The sequence below is a fragment of the Pleurodeles waltl genome, unplaced genomic scaffold (assembly GCF_031143425.1).
Source record: "Pleurodeles waltl isolate 20211129_DDA unplaced genomic scaffold, aPleWal1.hap1.20221129 scaffold_67, whole genome shotgun sequence".
In the NCBI taxonomy this organism is placed as follows: Eukaryota; Metazoa; Chordata; class Amphibia; order Caudata; family Salamandridae; genus Pleurodeles; species Pleurodeles waltl.
Window position 1 is genome coordinate 3,019,810 of NW_027150384.1, and position 10,104 is coordinate 3,029,913.

The window sequence follows — 10,104 nt, forward strand, 5'->3', positions numbered from 1 at the left end:
AAATGGTGTTGAGGTTCAGGCCTACAAGGACACAGGAGCCAGTGTAACTATAGTGATAGAGAAACTGGTCCACCCTGAACAACACCTACTTGGTCCGCAGTACCAAGTGACAGACGCTCATAACAACACTCTTAGCCACCCCATGGCTGTTGTGAATCTCAACTGGGGGGGGTTACTGGTCCAAAAAAAGTTGTGGTTGCCTCAGATTTACCTGTAGACTGTCTACTAGGGAATGATTTAGAGACATCAGCTTGGGCAGAAGTGGAGTTGGAGGCCCATGCAGCAATGCTGGGCATTCCAGGGCATATTTTTGCTTTAACCAAGGCTCAGGCCAAAAAGCAAAAAGGACAGGGTAACTTGGATCCTGGAACAATGGACCAAGTACTCCCTACAGCTAGGGTTAGCAATGGTAAATCCCTACCCACTACCCCCCCTCTACAGATGATTGTCCTTCAGAGGAAGAGGAATTTCCTCCCTGTGCAGAACCTTCACCAGATGAGCTGGCAGCAGACACTGCTGAGCTTTTGGGTGGAGGGGGGCCTGCAAGGGAAGAGCTGAGTGTGGCACAGCAAACCTGTCCCACATTAGAGGGTCTCAGACAGCAAGCTGTCAAACAGCAAAATGGGGATGTCAGTGACAGCTATAGAGTATACTGGGAAAATAACCTCCTGTACACAGAGGCAAGGGACCCAAAACCTGGAGCAGCCAGGAGATTGGTCATTCCCCTGCAGTACAGAGAATTTCTTCTAACTCTAGCACATGACATTCCTTTGGCTGGGCATTTGGGCCAGATCAAAACTTGGGAAAGACTTGTTCCCTTGTTTCATTTGCCACGCATGTCAGAGGACACCAAAGATTTTTGCAAGTCTTGTGTGACCTGCCAAGCCAGTGGCAAGACAGGTGGCACTCCAAAGGTCCCCCTAATTCCACTACCAGTGGTTGGGGCAGCCCTTTGAAAGGGTAGGGGTTGACATAGTTGCCCCCCTTGGCCCTTCTACTGCTTCAGGCAATAGATTTATCTTGGTGGTTGTGGACCATGCCACTAGATACCCTGAAGCCATACCTTTAAGGAACACTACAGCCCCTGCAGTGGAAAAGGCCCTCCTAGGAATCTTTTCCAGGGTGGGTTTTCCTAAAGAGGTAGTATCAGACAGAGGTAGCAACTTCATGTCTGCATACTTGAAAGCAATGTGGAAGGAGTGTGGTGTTACCTACAAGTTCACCACCCCTTACCATCCACAGACTAATGGACTGGTTGAGAGGTTTAATAAAACTCTCAAATGAATGATAATGGGACACCCTGAAAAACTCAGGAGGAGATGGGATGTCCTGTTACCTTGCCTCCTTTTTGCTTATAGGGAGGTACCCCAGAAAGGAGTGGGCTTCAGCCCCTTTGAACTCCTCTTTGGGCACCCTGTAAGAGGTCCACTCACTCTTGTGAAGGAGGGTTGGGAACAACCTTTAAAAGCTCCTAAACAGGACATAGTGGATTATGTACTTGGCCTAAGATCCAGAATGGCTGAGTACATGAAAAAGGCCAGTAAGAACCTTCAGGCCAGCCAGGAGCTGCAAAAGCAATGGCATGACCAGAAGGCTGTTCTGATCCAGTACCAACCAGGACAGAAGGTGTGGGTATTGGAGCATGTGGCCCCAAGAGCACTCCAAGACCCCATCTAATTGTTGAGAAGAAGGGTGAGGTTACCTATTTGCCTATTTGGTAGACCTGGGCACTGCCAGGAGTCCCCTTAGGGTGATTCATGTCAACCGCCTAAAACCCTACTATGACAGGGCTGATCTCACCCTGCCCATGGCAAAAGATGAGGGACAGGAAGAAGAGAGTGACCCTCTTCCTGATCTCTTCTCCACCACTGAAGCGGATGCCTTAGTGGAGGGAGTAGTTTTGGAAGATTGTCTGAATGCAGAACAGAAAGACAACTGCATCAATCTCCCAGGACAATTTTCTGACCTCTTTTCAATTGCACCAGGTACCACATCCTGGTGTGAACACACAATTGACACTGGAGACAGCCTGCCTGTCAAAAGTACAATTTATAGGCAGCCTGACCATGCCAGAGACTGCATTAAACAAGAGGTGCAGAAAATGTTGGATCTGGGAGTGATTGAACCTTCTGAAAGCCCACGGGCTAGCCCAGTGGTGCTTGTACCAAAACCTCACACCAAAGATGGAAAGAGGGAGATGAGGTTTTGTGTAGACTACAGAGGTCTCAATCAGGTAACTAAAACTGATGCTCAGCCTATACCCAGCGCAGATGAGCTCATTGATACACTGGCATCTGCCAAGTATCTTAGCACTTTTTGATCTGACTGCAGGGTATTGGCAGATCAGATTGGCAGAAGATGCTAAACCAAAGACTGCATCTTTTACTATAGGAGGGCACTACCAATTCACAGTAATGCCCTTTGGTTTGAAAAATGCACCTGCCACTTTTCAGAGGTTGGTGAACACAGTCCTGCAAGGGTTGGAAGCTTTCAGTGCAGCATATCTTGATGATATTACTGTCTTTAGCTCAACCTGGGATGAGCACCTGGTCCACCTTTGGGAAGTTTTGGGGGCCCTGCAAAAGGCAGGCCTCACTATCAAGGCCTCAAAGTGCCAGATAGGGCAGGGGAAAGTGGTTTATCTGGGCCATCTGGTAGGTGGAGAACAGATTGCACCACTACAGGGGGGGGAAATCCAGACAATCATGGATTGGGCTCCCCCTACAACTCAGACCTAGGTGAGAGCCTTTTTAGGCCTCACAGGGTATTACAGGAGATTCATTAAAAACTATGGCTCCATAGCAGCCCCTCTTAATGATCTCACAAAGTAAGAAAATGCCTAAAAAGGTGTTATGGACAGCTAGCTGTCAGAGAGCTTTTGAAGAGCTCAAACAGGCCATGTGCTCTGCACCTGTCGTAAAAAGCCAGTGTTACTCCAAGAAATTCATTGTTCAGACTGATGCATCTGAATTAGGGGTAGGGGCAGTCTTATCACAACTGAATTCTGAGGGACAGGATCAACCAGTTGCTTTTATCAGCAGAAGGTTGACCCCTAGAGAAAAGCGGTGGTCTGCCATAGAGAGGGAGGCCTTTGCTGTGGTCTGGGCACTGAAAATGTTGAGGCCATACCTGTTTGGCACTCACTTTATTGTTCAGACAGACCACAAACCTCTACTTTGGCTAAATCAAATGAAAGGTGAAAATCCAAAATTGTTGAGGTGGTCCATATCTCTACAGGGAATGGACTATACAGGGGAACATATACCTGGGAGTACCCACTCCAATGCAGATGGACTCTCCAGATATTTCCACTTGGACAATGAAGACTCATCAGGTCATGGCTAGTCTTATTGTCCTTTGTTTGGGGGGTGGGGGGGATTGTGTAGGAAAGTACCATCTTGCCTGGCATGTTACCCCCATATTTCACTGTATGTATGTTGTTTTAGCCCTTGTGTCACTGGGACCCTGCCAGGCAGGGCCCCAGTGCTCATAGTATGTGCCCTGTATGTGTTCCCTCTGTGGTGCCTAACTGTATCACTGAGGCTCTGCTAACCAGAACCTTAGTGTTTATGCTCTCTCTGCTTTCCAAATTTGTCACTGCAGGCTAGTGACTAAATTTACCAATTCACATTGGCATTCTGGTACACCCATAAAATTCCCTTGTATATGGTATTGAGGTACCCAGGGTATTGGGGTTCCAGGAGATCCCTATGGGCTGCAGAATTTCTTTTGCCACCCATAGGGAGCTCTGACAATTCTTACACAGGCCTCCCACTGCAGCCTGAGTGAAATAACGTCCACGTTATTTCACAGCCATTTACCACTGCACATAAGTAACTTATAAGTCACCTATATGTCTAACCTTCACTTAGTGAAGGTTGGGTGCCAAGTTTATTAGTGTGTGGGCACCCTGGCACTAGCCAAGGTGCCCCCACATTGTTCAGGGCAAATTCCCCGGACTTTGTGAGTGCGGGGACACCATTACACGCGTGCACTATACATAGGTCACTACCTATGTATAGCTTCACAATGGTAACTCCGAACATGGCCATGTAACATGTCTAAGATCATGGAATTGTCACCCCAATACCATCCTGGTATTGGGGTGACAATTCCATGATCCTCCAGGTCTCTAGCACAGAACCCGGGTACTGCCAAACTGCCTTTCTGGGGTTTCCACTGCAGCTGCAGCTGCTGCCAACCCCTCAGACAAGTTTCTGCCCTCCTGGGGTCCAGGCAGCCCTGGCCCAGGAAGGCAGAACAAAGGATTTCCTCTGAGAGAGGGTGTTACACCCTCTCCCTTTGGAAATAGGTGTGAAGGGTTGGGGAGGAGTAGCCTCCCCCAGCCTCTGGAAATGCTTTGATGGGCACAGATGGTGCCCATCTCTGCATAAGCCAGTCTACACCAGTTCAGGGATCCCCCAGCCCTGCTCTAGTGCGAAACTGGTCAAAGGAAAGGGGAGTGACCACTCCCCTGGTCAGTACCTCCCAGGGGAGGTGCCCAGAGCTCCTCCAGTGTGTCCCAGACTTCTGCCATCTTGGAAACAGAGGTGTTGGGGGCACACTGGACTGCTCTGAGTGGCCAGTGCCAGCAGGTGACGTCAGAGACCCCTTCTGATAGGCTCTTATCTTTCTTGGTAGCCAATCCTCCTTTCTTGGTAGCCAAACCTCATTTTCTGGCTATTTAGGGTCTCTGCTTTTGGGAATTCTTCAGATAACGAATGCAAGAGCTCACCAGAGTTCCTCTGCATCTCCCTCTTCAACTTCTACCAAGGATCGAACGCTGACTGCTCCAGGACACCTGAAAAACCGCAACAAAGTAGCAAGACGACTACCAGCAACATTGTAGCGCCTCATCCTGCCGGCTTTCTCAACTGTTTCCAGGTGGTGCATGCTCTGGGGGTAGCCTTCCTTCACCCTGCACCAGAAGCTCTGAAGAAATCTCCTGTGGGTCGATGGAATCTTCCCCCTGCTAACGCAGGCACCAAAAGACTGCATCACCGGTCCTCTGGGTCCCCTCTCATCCTGACGAGTGTGGTCCCTGGAACACAGCAACTCTGTCCAAGTGACTCCCACAGTCCAGTGACTCTTCAGTCCAAGTTTGGTGGAGGTAAGTCCTTGCCTCCCCACGCTAGACTGCAAACCTGTGTACTGCGTGATTTGCAGCTACTCCGGCTCCTGTGCACTCTTCCAGGATTTCCTTCATGCACAGCCTAGCCTGGGTCCCCAGCACTCCGTCCTGTAGTGCACAACCCGCTGAGTTGGCCTCCGACGTTGTGGGACCCACCTTTGTAACTTCGCATGGACTCCAGTTCACTAATCTTCCAAGTGCCTGTTGGGGTGCTGCCTGCTTCTGTGAGAACTCTCTGAGTTGCGGAGCGCCCCCTCTGTCTCCTCCTCCAAAAGGTGACATCCTGGTCCTTCCTGGTCCTCAGCAGCACCCAAAAACCTCTACCGCAACCATTGCAGCTAGCAAGGCTTGTTTGCGTATTTCTGCGTGGGAACACCTCTGCAAGCTTCATCGCAACGTGGGACATCTTCCATCCAAAGGAGAAGTTCCTAGTCCTCTTATTTCTTGCAGAACTCCAAGCTTCTTCCATCCGGAGGCAGCTTCCTTGCACCTTTAACCGGGGTATTCTGGGCTCCTTGCCCCCCAGGACACTGTCGCGACTATTGGACTTGGTCCCCTTGCTTTGCAGGTCCTCAGGTCCAGGAATCAGTTTTCAGTGCATTGCTGGTGTTTGTTGTTCTTGCAGAATCCCCCTATTACGACTATTGTGCTCTTCTGGGGTAGTAGGTGTACTTTACTCCTACTTTTCAGGGTCTTGGGGTGGGGTATCTTGGGCACCCTGACAGTTTTCTTACAGTCCCAGTGACCCTCTACAAGCTCCCATAGATCTGGGGTCCATTTGTGATTCACATTCCACTTTTGGAGTATATGGTTTGTGTTGCACCTAGACCTATGCTTGCCTATTGCAACCTATTGTAATTCTACACTGTCGGACAATTTTTAGATAGGCGACCCAGTGAGTCCTTACTCTCACTGAGGTGTCCAATCCTTGTTTTTAATACACCAGCAGACACCACTATTAAAAGTGTAGATTACACACTGGTAACTGCCTAGGTGTTTTTATATCTTCCCTTAGCTTAGCTGGATCCCACTAACTCCAGATAAAATATATTTACGCACTCCCTCACGTTCCTTTAACGGTGAGGTTGAGTCCGCCCAGATGGCACGGTCCTACCTGGGTGGGGCTAGGTGGTCAAATGATGAAGCATGACACTATATAGTGTGTGAGACCACCTAGTCCGTAAAGGAAATACCCCCTCCCCTCACTCACCACCATCCTACAGCACTCACACGCCACTTTTTGACACCCAGCGAGGTCTAGGAGCCCGTGGATAATCTCCCGTGGTTTTAGCTCTGTATCATTGGTGAACCCCATACTTTTTTGTGTTGATTAGCATGGGCAACCCCATTGGCAGATGCAGAAGATCCAAGCCTTTCTGACTATGCAACCTTTCTCACAGCCTTTAAACGGATGATTGAAAGTCCTGGTTTAGAGACTTCAGCTGAAGAAGCTCTTTGCGACATTCAGCAGGGTGATGAAGATGTTCTGCAATACATCACTCACTTCTACTAGTTATCAGCTGAAACTACATAGGTGGAACAGACTGTGGTTATTCTCTTTCCCTAGGGCCTTCAAGAGAAAATAAAAGATGAACTGGTACATTTGCAGGGCACAGAAACAATTGCATTGTTAATTTATCTGGCCTTGTCCATTGAACACCAACTCAATGAACTCAGACATGAAAGGCGCAGGGCCCTTTTTCAGCAAACCACAGAACTTAATTGTCTCAGGGCTCTAAAGATTGACACTCCTGTTTCTGAAAATCCTTCATCTTCAGGAGAGGAGCCTATGCAAACTGGGCTAGATCGCCGAGCACTGTGTGTGGCAGAACGAGAATATACAAGAAAGCATGGATTATGTATGCACTGCAGCTTTTTTGGTCATCTAATCCGCAATTGTCCCACACAGGGCCTTCGTGAGAAAATAAAAGATGAACTGGTACATTCGCCAGGCACAAAAGCAATGGCAGCGTTAATCGATAAGGCCTTGTCCATTGAACACCGACTCAATAAACGCAGATATGAAAGATACAGCGCCCTTGTTCAGCAAACCCCAGGAACAACTTGTCTCAGTGCCATAAAGATTGACACGCCTGTTCCCGAGAATCCTTCATCTTCAGGAGAGGAGCCTAAGCAAATTGGGCTAGCTCGTGGATCTTTGACTGAGGCAGAACGAGAATATAGAAGAAAGCAGGGATTATATATGTACTGCAGCTCTTCTGGTCATCTAATACCCAATTGTCCCACAAGTCTACAGAAAGTTCCGGGAAACACCAGATCCTGTCCTCTGTAAGAGGGGAGAGGATGGAAAAGTCAGTAAACCCTTCTACTTGTTCCTCCAGAGAACTGGTTACTCCCCTGTTCCTCTTGGCCATACTTCTGGAACTTCCTAATGGACAGAATGAAAAGGTGTTGGCCTTATTGGACAGTGGGGCAAGCGGGTTGTATCTGGAGGAAACATGGGCACAAGAAAGGCAAATACCCCAAGTCCCCAAGGAATCCCCTGCTCAGGTCCATAAAATAGATGGAAAATCATTGAACTCTGGACCTGGTAAAGAGATGACCCCTCCCTTAAGGTTGACCTTTAGAAAACATCAAAAGATCCTATCTTTTGACCTCTCTTAACCACGTGATGATTTTAGGACTTTCTTGGCTTATCAGCCACAATCCGTACAATCCGTACATCAAGACTGATGGGCTGCTAAAGAAACTTCCAGGACCAAGGGAACTGAATGTGGTACCACTAGCATCATACACGGAACTCCAGTTCATTCAGAAACCTGAGGAAGTCTCCTTACCGCCTCGCCATGAATTGGACTGCTCTACACCCCTCGAACCTAGTGCCACTGTTCTGTTTGGAAGAATATCTTCACTTTCTGAAATCGAGAAGGAGACCCTAAGGCAATATCTAAATAAAAAACAGGTCTTCCTGCCAGGCTGCCTGCTGGCCTGAAAGAAATGCAGGCATTGGCTTTAACTGATGGAGCCTCTGGAGCTTCCTGATGACACAGACTGATAGTTTGGAGTAATATTGCAAGGGAGTTACTAGCTGAGCTGTCACATGTGTGCTTTTAAAGGACTGATATGTATATATATATATATATATATATATCAAAACTGCATTATGTACAGTCGGAACGTTGCTAAAATCTACATTTTGGAAGCACCATTTTATCTTAACCGCTTTTGCACATTTTGTAGCAGTCTTTCTTATACTGTGTGTAATAAATTTTTTAAAAAATGACTGACGTATTCACAGTGCTTTCTGTCACAGGGTGGGACCTCGTGGCACAAAAATTATTTTAACTAAATTTATCTTACATTTAAGCTGCACGTGGAGGTGAAAGACCAAAAAAACGAACGGGATGTTTCATTTTTTTGTTGCACCCTGGCACCCACACTGACTGAACGCACCATAATGGGCGCAGCATCACTGTTCCCATATTTTTTAATACACTTCGACCCCTGTTTGAATCACACACCATTGTTTTTAGGTGTGTGCGTTCAATTGTATCCTAAGAAGTGAAGAACTACAACTCCCACAATGCATTAGTTTGGTGAAGGAAAGGAAAGGCCATGCCCAGCGTGCTTGTGTTAGTTGTCCTGGAGTCATCTGATGGTCACTCATTTTCTAAAACACAGACCTGCATCTCCATTGCTGCAGTGGGATCAGCAGGTGTGCTTGCATGAGATGGAGAAAAAAACAGGGTCAGGTGCAGTATCCCAGCCCCTTCGATAGCTCAGTTGGTAGAGCGGAGGACTGTAGTGCAAAGTCAGAGATCCTTAGGTCGCTGGTTCAAATCCGGCTCGTAGGACATTTTTTTCTTTTTATTGTTTTTTTGCTTCTACCGTCTTTCTTATACTGTGAGACCATTATCAACCCGGCACATTCTAAGGTTTCTCATTAATTACCCGCTAAGGTGCGTGTGTAACTTCCCCCCTCCTCCCCGGGCAGCTCGTGGTTAGTGGGGGGAGTGCACGAGAGGAGGGCGGGGGATGGTGGGCAGAAGAGGGGGTGCAGAGAGTGAGTTCAGGAGGGGGTGCAGAGAGTGAGTGCAGGAGGGGGTGCAGAGAGTGAGTGCAGGAGGGGGTTGCAGAGAGTGAGTGCAGGAGGGGGTGCAGAGAGTGAGTGCAGGAGGGGGTGCAGAGAGTGAGTGCAGGAGGGGTTGCAGAGAGTGAGTGCAGGAGGGGGTGCAGAGAGTGAGTGCAGGAGGGGGTGCAGAGAGTGAGTGCAGGAGGGGGTGCAGAGAGTGAGTGCAGGAGGGGGCGCAGAGAGTGAGTGCAGGAGGGGGTGCAGAGAGTGAGTGCAGGAGGGGGTGCAGAGAGTGAGTGCAGGAGGGGGCGCAGAGAGTGAGTGCAGGAGGGGGTGCAGAGAGTGAGTGCAGGAGGGGGTGCAGAGAGTGAGTGCAGGAGGGGGGGCTTGGAAGTAACGGGGACCTCTGTCCCCCCTGTCCCTCGGCTGGCACGGTGCGAGGCTCCCCGGAGCCTGGGCGGGCAGAAGGTGTGGAGCAGGAGCCGGAGGCAGCGGCGGATGGGGAAGGAGAGGGAGTGTGTGTGGGAAGCGGTGCGGGGGACGCGCCTCGGGGGTCCGGCCAGAAAACCAGGAGCGGAAGGAAATACCGAGACACCCTGTGCACTGACCTGAGAATAACACCGACTCCCACATCCTGCACCAGGGGATGTAGCTCAGTGGTAGAGCGCATGCTTTGCATGTATGAGGCCCCGGGTTCAATCCCCGGCATCTCCATTAGCATTTTTGTTGTCAATTCGGAGCATCAAATAGGCATGCATGTAACTTTAATTCTGTCTTTCGCAAAATGTGAAATTATCTTTCAGTGTTAATGAGAGAGCGGTGCATGCAGTGGACACAAAGAACAACCCGCAAAGTGCTTTGCATCCTTCTGTGGTGATTTACAGCCAGCGCTTGAAATGGGAAAATGTAAGGGTAGGTACTCGGCACCACAGTACCTGCT

The 10,104-nt window shown here is 49.0% G+C and overlaps 1 non-coding gene across 1 annotated transcript; it reads left to right on the top strand.

Annotated features, from left to right (window-relative positions):
* The first annotated feature begins 9,806 nt into the window (after positions 1 to 9,806).
* On the top strand, positions 9,807 to 9,878 carry TRNAA-UGC (transfer RNA alanine (anticodon UGC)). Its single transcript has one exon. It is a non-coding gene; the product is annotated as a tRNA-Ala (tRNA).
* The last annotated feature ends 226 nt before the right edge of the window (positions 9,879 to 10,104 follow it).